The sequence below is a fragment of the Rhipicephalus microplus genome, chromosome 6 (assembly GCF_043290135.1).
Source record: "Rhipicephalus microplus isolate Deutch F79 chromosome 6, USDA_Rmic, whole genome shotgun sequence".
In the NCBI taxonomy this organism is placed as follows: Eukaryota; Metazoa; Arthropoda; class Arachnida; order Ixodida; family Ixodidae; genus Rhipicephalus; species Rhipicephalus microplus.
The window spans coordinates 34,749,304-34,760,571 of NC_134705.1; the positions used below are offsets into that span (position 1 = coordinate 34,749,304).

Here is an 11,268-nt window from a genome sequence, read left to right on the forward strand (position 1 = left end):
TGCCATGCTCATGGTGCCCTCTCGGCCATTTCGCTAGCGTCAAATATACCAAATTTGGTATTACAATACGTGAATGGGTGACGAAGGTATCTGACTGGTACAAACGTGATACTCGTGAGATGCGCGTCATGTAACAATATGACTACATGCCACGCTCATGATGCGCTGGCGGCTGTTTCGCTAGCTTCACTTATACGACATTTGGTATTACGGGACGTGAATGGATGACGAAAGAATGAGACCGGTGCAAACATGATAAACATGAGATGCACGTCATGTAACAACATGACTACATTTTACGCTCATGATGCGCTGGCGGCTGTTTCGCTAGCTTCACTTATACGACATTTGGTATTACGGGACGTGAATGGATGACGAAAGAATGAGACCGGTGCAAACATGATAAACATGAGATGCACGTCATGTAACAACATGACTACATTTTACGCTCATGACGTGCTCGCGGCCGTTTCGCTAGCTTCACATATATCACGTTCGGTATTCCGTGACGCGAACGGACGACATCGGTTGATGACACATCGAAACATGATAAAAATCATGACATGTGTGTCATGTAAAAACATGACCACATGCCATACTCATGGTGCGCTTGCAACTGTTTGGCTAGCTTCACGTATGCCAAATTTGGTATTGCGTGACGTCAATGAATGACGAAAGTATGTGGCTGGTGCAAACATGATAATCATGACATGCATGTCGTGTGAGAACATGACTACATGCCACATTCAAGGCGCCAATACCTTTCGACGTGACACGGTGCGCGTGCTCGCCGGCGTTCGTTTCGTCGCTTCACGCCGGCGTTGCCACGCCAGGCGCCGGTCCTGCCATATACTCGCAGGTGCACTCTGCGTTACTTTCACGCATGCGCGTTTCAGAGCACCCGACGTCCCTCCTCGAAAAGAGGCAGACGCAGTGCTGTCTGGGCAACGCATTGGCGCCAAATGCAGCACGTCGATTTCGTGCCGGTTGCCGTCGGGCCGCGCGGACGGACGATGGCCGCACCGGTCGCGCTTGACGTCGAACTATAGAGTGCTCGCGTTTTGCTAACGTGGCGTCACTGTCAACGTTACGTTAGGGTATATTGGGCCCTTGATGATGCACTCGAGGCCCTTTCACTAGCTCGGCATATACCAAACTTGGTGTTGCGGGGTGTAAATGGATGACGAAGGTATATGACTGGTGCAAACATGATAATCATCAGACGCGTGTCATGTAAGAACATGACAAGATACCACGCTCATAAAGTGCTCGCGGCCGCTTCACTAGCTCCACATATACTAAATTTGGTATCACGTGACGTGAATAGATGACGACACATCTAAACATGATAATTATGACACGGAAGTCGTGTACGGCATAATTTACCTCCAGCTCGTAGCGTTGTGGTGATCTGAAAGTGGCATATCAACCTTCTTCATTCGTGCTTCGCATATCATCGATTCCCGCTGTACGTGGGATCTGCCAATGTTTAGGTTGATAGACTAGCCATAATAACCAAAATTCGTTTAGCAGACGGCGTGAATATGGTGGGCAGACGACCTGGCGTGAATACATGTAGAGGGGCTAAGCGCCCTTCCTATTGGCTGGGGGGGCCTGTAGCCTCCACAGTGCTGAAGGGAACTTCTGAGAAAGAGTATACGTAGAAAGGAAATAGCTATGGACTTAAGTTAAAACGCGTTAGTGTGCGGCGCGTATAATCCGTCGTGTAGACTCGGCGTTCCGTCGCGTTCTTGCGTACAGAGGGCGCGCATAGCTAAAAAGCTCGCTACGTGCTGGCACGCTGCTTCGTGTAGTAATGCCTTAAGGCCTGACCACACGCTCGCGTTGCAACGGCTCAGCGCATTGCTTTTTGACGTGGCGTAGCGCCCTCTCCATGTGTAGAGAGAGGGCGCGCAACTTCGCATGGCCCCACACCTTTTTTCTCCATAGCAAAAGGGTCGGAAAGCCACACGCTGCAACTCGCACGTGTGTTCAGGCCTTTACGATCACGGCCTTTCGCTCGACCTCCCGTTTTGTTCGCGTAGAGGAGGCGCTTGAGGTTGCGCTTGTGATCAGTTACATTATGACGGGCACTCACGTATACGGCTGCTCACACTACGAATATTGGAATATTGTTTGAAAACTGAACTGTGGCGTGCAGTGAGCTTCCTCTGACCATTGATGCGCGTGTGTGCACTTTTTCGTTCTTTCTACTTGTATTCTTGTAGTGCACCATAGGAGCGTCAGCACTAAACGAGCATACGCTCTATCTTTCTCTTTCATTTCTTCTTACTGATTTTCACTTGTAAATTTCGCCACGTTATTAGGGCGCGAATATTGCGCACGCCGAGCGGCCAAGTGTGCGGAGGAAATATCACGCAGCTGCGTGCCTTGGCCTGACGGAAGGCATTTCATTTCGAAACGTTCGAGCGGCTCGTCTGATTTCATGGGCACAAACATTTTCTTGCGCTACAGTTATTTGTAAATAATTTTAACATAACCGGATGCTGGACGCAACATTAGCTAAGGACTGCTGGTCATTAGAAAAATACAGGAATGAAATAAACATTCATTTCGCCGTAGTTTGTAGCGGTCTACGCTAAGGTTTGAGAGTACTTTAGCTAAGGATATTCGTTCTGGCAGAGCACAATGATAAGCAGCATGAAAGACGGGTCTATAAGAAGACACGAATAGGATGCCACGATGCGAGCGACGGCGTTGGCATCGAAGCACCCTAACATATGAACACTTCTAATTTACTAAATGAGCGTTTATCAAGGAAACGCGTTTCTTATGTCGTGCGTTGTCACTCACAAGAAGCCACAATAATCGCCAAGAAAATAATCAACAGCGCTTGAACAGCGATACTTTATAATTAATGCACCTGTCTGTATACAAGCTCGTGTACTGAACTCGCAGAGCGTCTGCGTCTTTTAGGGCTGACCGAGAAAGCATCGTGTTATGTATAATAGACACTGTGCTGTCGAATGGTGCCGAACACGGCCAGGTGCCGTGCCCTATGCTGAGATAGGGCACGGCACCTGGCCGCAAAGGCACATGGAATGGACAAAGGCATTGCAGACAAGCCTCATTAGTTGTGCAGGATAACTAAAACAATAGCACGCGTAGTCGAGGAACTAAATATAAGATATAACTTTAAAATATTACGTGTCTTGCTCCGATGCTCACCTTTTACATTGAGAAAGTACTTAAAAGTGTGAAGATCTTGAATTAACAATGTAAAATGTTCAGACTCAGCACATCTGTCATAGTTTTTCGAAGCTTTAGTAATAAGGTATAGAAAGGCACACAAGCAATTCGCCGGTACTAAAGGGGCACTAAAGGCAACTAATAATTCGACGTTGATGGTTAAAATAGTGGTCAAGAAACCTAGTATTGTTATTTCTGTGTAAAGGAAGTGTTGTTTTGAAATAAAATCACGTTTTAGTGGTCTGCATAAGGTTATCGCGATTCAAATTACCCTCAAGCAGAACGTCTCACGCCACAGTTGCTGTGCACAGTGTTGCCCGGCTCTACTGCACGGCCACGGACACTAGTAGGAGCAGAACTAAAGCCGCGGAAGCGACAGCAGCAACTACTGCTATTGAACAATGTTCTGGCAGTGACTCCTAGACGGCAGATTTACTTGGTTCAACTGGGCCCCACTAGATGGCACATTATGTGCAGTTTAACCAGGCTAAAATTGAACTTGTCAACCACTCGCACCATTCCCCGTAGTATCGTCAGGCGGTTCTTTTTTTCATGAAGTAATCATAAACGGACAAGCAGAATTTTAATTCGTCTCTTCATGCACGGAAGGTTGTTTATTTAGTGCAGATAGTTCGATTATTCGTGAATAATTGTAGCCTGCAACTATGACGTCTTCGCAATCATTTCGCGAATGTCCTAGGGCGGTGCATGTGTTCTCGTGCATTTACCTTAAATTCTCGGTAAGTATGTCACTGTTGTTGATAATATTGTCGTTTTGAACATTGTCATACATCGAGCTTTCACTCTCACGTAAATTGTTATTTGACTTTAGTGTCCCTTCAACAGCAAATATAGCACAGGAGAATCGTTGGCAGAATTAGCCCATACAGCTCGGCTCGATGATGAAGACGTTCTGAAGACGTGCAAATAAAAATTGTTCCTTAAAGAGCAACTAAGAAGTTTCATGGTGAGCGTGTACCTAGTCATGATACAGGGCACAAAATTGGTGGGTGGAATAAAGGGTGGTGGTCACGTTTAATGTGGCTGTCAACCTGACGAGAACAAGTACGAAAATTGGCACGCTAACAGGAACCCATTCAGATGCCGTCAGGGTAAATCATGGGTGAAATCATGATTAATACTATGATCTAGAACAAGATGGCAATTACTACATAGATGAAACGAAAGAAACGACATCTGGAGTGATTTATGAAGCATCAATCCAAGTTCCAGGCAATCACCAAGGTAAGAGGTAGGCCAGCTCTGTCAAACCACAAAAAATGCTGATAAACAAAGAACAGCAGAAAAAAGTCACTACAGCTCGACGAAATGAAAGCTCATCAACAAAAGACACATCAGAGATATGAGACGTAGTAACGCCAGAGTGATAGGTGCAGCAGTAAGAAAAAGAGAGGTAACTTATTTATAGGAAGGTAGAAAGGTCGGCCTTAGCTACAGTTTGCTCGGGCCTGCTATTCTACCCAACGGTGACTGGGGAGGGAAAGAGTGATGAATGACGATAGTAAGGCAGGGAGATAAGAACATGGTCTTGTTAGGCTGGGGTCACTCTACAGACCTGCATCCAGTCTAGTGGCGTGTAAAAATGTGACGACGGCTCCTATAACCACATTTGTGCTGCTGAAGCCAAGTCAAGGACCTAACACAACCTCATCGGGCAATGATCGACTGATATATCGCCAAATCAAACTGACATTCGCTTGTATGCGCCTGACATTCACAAAATATACCAGGTGTTCAAAGTTCAGCTTTATGATCTTCTTTAATTAGGCGCACGGAGGCACATGAGGAAGACTAGTGCAAATAGGTGAAGCGGCCAGGGGGACAGACAGTTAAAATATAAATATCGCTGTCAGCAGCACTAGTAACTAATATTAAACAAGTAACTTTTTACCTGCTGCGGTAAGTTGGCATGTTTATCTTGAAAAAAAAATGTAGGATGTGATGTTTGTACACAGTTCCAGTTGGAATATTTTTTTTTCCAGCACGCCTGTGCTCCGAGATATTCGGCTCCAAAGTTCAATTGTATTTCGCATGATTACGCATGCAAGAGAGTGAGGGTACGTGCTAAGCTCCTACTTAAAGTTACGCATATGTTGTGTGCGCTGTGTAGTGTGCGAAGAGGGTGGAAGCATAAGCATAAAAGATAACATTTAGCGCTCGCCGGGGTGGTCTAGTGGCTAAGGTACTCGGCTGCTGACCCGCAGGTCGCGGGATCAAGACACGGCTGCGGCGACTGCATTTTCGATGGAGGCGGAAATGTTGTAGGCCCGTGTGATCAGATTCGGGTGCACGTTAAAGAACACCAAGTGGTCGGAATTTTCGGAGCCCTTCACTACGGCGTCTCTCATAATCATATGGTGGTTTTGGGACGTTAAAAACCACATATCAATCCAGATAACAGCTAGCCCTGGCCTCTCGGCCGTAGAAATCGAAAATCGAAGAACCCTTGACCCAGTGTCGTAACACTCAACTACATAGCATCTAACGGTAGTGGCAGATACTATGCCGAGATAGTGGTGCAAGCGGAAAATCTGGGTGCCAGTGCGCGGGCGTAAAAGTGGCCAGAGAAGCGTGCATGGTCGTTGCCTGTGCTACGCGACTATCGTAACTGCTGATGTCTGAGTACTGTAACTTTTATTAAAATCAAAAGCAACAACTCCAGCAATATTATCTGAAAAGCTTTATTCTTGCTAATGCATATTTTCTACTGCTACATAAGCTTAAATCGGTCATGCACAAATCTCAACGTAACTCTTCACCTCTCAAGATGTGAATGCCCCAAAAAGTGTTCAAAATGCCTGCCTTCAGCAGCAACGCAAAGCATGAACTGCTCTCACGTCGACTCGATAATCTCGGCGCACTACTTCTGCAGAAATACTCGAACAGGCAGATATTATTCTGTCCTCCATCTCATTAACACCGCTCGGCTTTGTTACGTAAACTCAATCTTTAACGTAGCTCTAAAAAAGAAAGTCGAGTGGTGAGAGGTCAGAAGATCTTGGTGGCCAAAACATCGCTCCTCCGCGCCGAATCAACTGTTATGAAAAACGTCTGTCCAACCAGTTTCGCCCTGGTAGAAAAATGTGGTGTTCAATCGTGCTGAAGCTATACTTGGCACAAATCACTCATAAAAAGACTGCAGACAAGGTCATCAATAACAACACCTAATATTTTTTTTTTCTGTGTACACCTTCCCATTCAAGTTGTCCTAAAGAAAGTGAGGCCCGATGATCCTGTCCCCGACACTTTAGCGAACTTGATGCTTGTGCTGCCTCAGCCAGTGTGGGCTTTCTTGTGCCCAATAATGGGCATTGTGAAGATTAGCACTTCCATTTCGACAAACCCGAGCTCATCAGTCCAATTTATTCTGTACGAAAAGTCATTTTCTTGATCAGTTTTGATCAGGCCCCAACTGCAGAAGTCAACTCGCCTTCTAAAGCTCGCCTAATTTAGGTCCTCATGAAGGTGAATGTGATATGGATGGAGCTTGTGCTTTCTTAGAACATCTGTGGCTGTTCTGACGCCGTGACCACACTGGTCGGCAATCTGCGGGATGCTGAGCTCTGGCATCGAGGTTACGCACGCGACAACGTCGATTTCAAAGCCTTCATCGACGATTGCCTTCGGGGTCCGTCTTGGAAGGTGAACAGAGCAATTTGTTCAAAAGCATCGAGATGCGTTTATGAAAGTGGGCCTTGTTGGAAGCGCACGGTGTGGGTGCCGAGACGCGTAAAGCTTCATTGCTAACCAAGCGTTGCCACTCATTTCAGCCAGTGTGAGAACCACGTCTCCCTTTTCTTTGGGAGAATACTTCGCGCCAGAAGCAGCCATATTAGCTCGAAAGGACTCCACATGGATTTAGACCTTCCATGCTGACACGCTGTGTTACCGGAGGCACCCTATAGTCCATGAAGGTGAAGCTAATGCATCCACAAGATGTCTCCATGTAATCTAATGTCACGAAAAAACGTCGCGGAAAATGGTATCTTGTTATCGCGTTCATCAGGATTATCCGCAAGGCTCATGACGCAACACGCTGTCACACTTTGATTTCGCCAGCTGAGAGTGCAAGGGTAATTGTTGTCATGTGTGCCTACGTTTCCATCCTCTTCACACACTAAACACGGCATGCAACAGATGCGTCACTTTAGGGAGCATATAGCTTTGCGCGTATCCTCACCCTCTTGCATGCATAAATATGCGAAACACAATTAAAATTTGGAGCCAGGTATCTCGGAGCACAGGTATACTAGAAAAAATCTTCAAACTGAAACTGTGTATACAAGCACCACTTCCTACATTTTTTCAATATAGTGTTGCCAACTTACCGCAGCCTGTAAAAAGTTGATCATTGAATTTATTGTAATTGGGCTGCTGACGGCGATAATTATCATCTAACTTTCTGTCTTCCTGGCCGCTTAACTTATTTGCACAAGTGATTCTCGCGTGCTTTCGAGCACCTAATTCAAAAAATCATAAACCTTAACTTTAAACAACCTATATGTTTAAGCGTTTCTGGCAACTGACAGAGGCCACACTCGAGACCTGTGGATGGAGGAGTAAAATATCTGCGGCCGCAAGCAAGTGGGCAAAAGAAAAAAAGGACGCAACAGTGAAATATCACCGGCCGCAAGCAAGTAGGTAAAAGGAAGATAGGAACCCCCATAATACATGCTCCGAAATTTCATCAGAGGAATGTATCAGCGGTTTCTAAGACAGCCAAGGATTTATAAGGATGCTACTCTTACCCTTACCTTTACAATTTGTAGACCACTCATAAAAACTTGACTGAACTAAAGGTAGAACAGAACACTGAATTTTTAGGCGTGGTGATCAACAGGTTAGAAGAGTCTTACAAGGCATGTCCTATGATAGAGTATCAAGAAAACACGGGCGTAGCATGTGTACATTTATATGAACACATGCTAAACAGAAAGATGCCGGAGAAGAGGAGTTGACCGCGCCAATCCAAAACAGTGCCGGAATTAACTGTAGGGTCTTCAGTATCTCTCAAGATGATGCGGGTATGACACTGAAACGATTGGAACCGTTGCAAGCAAACATTTATGCAAGCACTGCATAACAACACGGAATAGGGATGTGTTTTAAGAGAGACGGGTATAGCCCATTGCCATAACTATGCACGTTGACGCCGAGATAAAATACTGAAGAAATCAGAGCTTTATGTTGAACTTGCGAAATGCAGTCTATCAAAAGTACTTATTAATGGAGTGCAAGAAAGTCGACGTTAGCAGTTATGAGCCAAGCTTTACAAGTTATTGGCACCAAATGCACAGTCGGCCTTTAGCTATTGTGCGCACAGCCATTGTTTTGTCTGTGAGCACCATAATATGGAATGAAGTTGACAAAAATCGCATCGTGGACATGTTCTTTGTGGACATATATTTGTCCTTGATTCAAGTGAATCAAATTCAGTCGTATGACAAATATATACACAGAAAACTGCCACTAATGCACGATAGCTAAAGATTTGATATGTTGAATATGTTCTAATTGTGGTCTTATTAATCTTTCTATATGGGTACATTGCACAGTTTCTGGGCCATTTGAAGGGTTGCCGTTCGGTCGATTTGTAAAAGAGCCAGACCTCAAGCTTTAAGAGCTTACGTTGCTATTGCACGGCATAGGTGCTAGCCGCAGGTTTCCGAAGAGTTTCCAGTGATTTCCAGTACATTATCATGATTACGTTTAGGTTACTTCTGTTAATCGTAACTTTGAGCCTTACTATTAATCATTTACCTTACCGTAATATTGAGAATTGCAAGATTTTTGTTTGAGGCCTTTACCAACCACTTGATTTTGAGCGTTATCATGTCCCGCGAGATGTATTGAGGGACGAAAAGCCGGCTCCTTAAATGCTACGCACTTATAACTGCGACACCGAGTAAGGTTTATGTCGAGCGTAGTCGCTTCCGAGCTTGGTGCAGTGAGCATCACGCTCGCGCTACCTGGTAAACGTCAACGTGCAGCTGTAACCTTACTCAGTATATTTTTTTCCATACCTTTGAACCTAAAGACTATTGTCATAAAATCCATAAACCTAAAGATCTCAAACCTGCAAGGAAAATAAATGCTGTCCCGTGCATGAGGACAAACTCGTGGACTGCTCAGAAGTTGCTTATTGCCTTACACTCTGCTGCAACGGGAAGACCAGACGAGAATTCGCACTTCACGTTTAACCCATCCTCCTGGCAACTTGGCCACACTCGGGTTAGAGTATAGGTGCAAGCCGTCTTCTTTTTTTTTTTTTTGATACAGGAATATTGAAGTGTGCTTTAGATTAGACAAAACCTAAATTAGAGAGGCTTTTTACGTACCCACCAGCGCAGGCTGCATACGTCAGCTCTTCCTAAACCGTTATATATCATTAAAATAATGAAAGTTTAGGAGGGAAGCACAATATCAAAGACTGAATTGCTATAAAAGTTGTCATTGTTGATGGTGACGTGCATGAGTGTGATAGTGCATGTACTTTTAAGGTGGGCTGTTTCTTTAATTTCCCCCTTTTTAATGCGAACAAATTCTTAGCACTGCAAAAACGCTTGCAGTCTTATCTATCTATCTATCTATCTATCTATCCATCTATCTATCTATCTATCTATCTATCTATCTATCTATCTATCTATCTATCTATCTATCTGATAAACACAATTCGCCTGTCATAGTATGAATAGCGCGACTTCAATGTTTCGCACCTCAGGAGAACCGTATACACTGTGGCACTTACGAGCGCATTCAGTGGCCCATGGTATGCGCGTAATGCGCCGCATGCGATTCAGAGTCAATGTCAACACAGATTATGAAAGCATAACGCGACAACGTGAAGGTGCCCGTGTCACGAAAATTGTGGTTGCGGAGTCAGTGCCATTGTCAGTGGGGGAAAAATAGCGGCGAAATTGAATAAAAATGCCTGCTTAAGCTGGAGTCCAGACCATGCACTGCGTGGATTTATATTAATCTGCCGCGAGGTCTTTGAAATGCTTCAGAAAAAAAAACTGCTTATTCAGACATTTTTCTAGAAGAAAACTAGTTCTGATTGCAATAACGGCTATCCGCTTAGACAAGAAAGTAATTTACGGTATATGTCGTCATACAACTCCGATAGATGGAAGAGTTGCCCGAATGCGCCACAGACCCAAGCGTGCACTTATTTGCGATAAGTGACGTGATGCCAACGTTACACCGGAATGCTAGTTGTTCGTCAGACTCCATTTCACTTGTCTCACCCGGCAAGCCCATGATTTGCGCAATACTCTATTCACACAAATTTCGATACATCTCATAACGCGTGTCACAGCGGCGAAAACATCGCGTGGTGGTTTTCCATTCCTGCTTATAGGACAATGGTGACTCAGACAACGCGTCGGATCTGACAAATGTCTTTTTCCTCTTTTTGTTTTGCGCGTGCTGCACATTCGAAAGTGTTTGACGCGGAAATAAAGCGCGCATCATGTGCGTCCATTTTCTTCTTTCCTCATTTATGTGCAGCGCTAATGGTCGTAAATGAACAGGCTGCTCGAAAAAAATGTCGCCATACGCACCTTGGTCGTCGTCCACTTTCCCGTGGCACCGCTATACACGCTCAAGAGGAACAGAGACGCGAGGCGTTCGTTACGCTATTCCTTTGGCGACTGTGAACGGGAAAGGAGCACCGATTCGAACTATTTTGTTCGTATTGAAACTCAAGGATATCCTATTGGTCTGCCATTTGATGCGACTCGCGAGACCTCATTCCCTCTCTAATCGCAGCGCTTCTTTTTTTTTTCTTCTTCTCGCCCTCACCGCCACTCCTCTCCTCACTCGCGTAAGAGCGCTCCAGCTGCAGCTTGAACCAACGTTACTAGAAACAGGTGGCCGACGCGAGAACTAGTGGCGCTGCTGTGCCATTTTTGCTTCAAGCCGCACGCGTCGTCTGCTGCAGGGCGAGTGGTCCGTGTTGTCGACGCATTTCTCGCCACTCGTGATAACCAAGATTCGCCATTGACACTTGCGCAATAAGCTCAACTATTACAAAAA

General features: G+C 45.2%; 1 protein-coding gene across 1 annotated transcript in view; it reads right to left on the reverse strand.

Annotated features, from left to right (window-relative positions):
* LOC119167671 (epoxide hydrolase 4) overlaps positions 1 to 10,993 on the reverse strand; it is a 212,322-nt gene extending 201,329 nt beyond the window's left edge. The window contains exon 1 of the mRNA XM_075865908.1: positions 10,794 to 10,993. The gene's annotated coding sequence lies outside the window, so the exon portion shown is untranslated. The remainder of the gene's footprint in view (positions 1 to 10,793) is intronic.
* Positions 10,994 to 11,268: the final 275 nt, after the last annotated feature.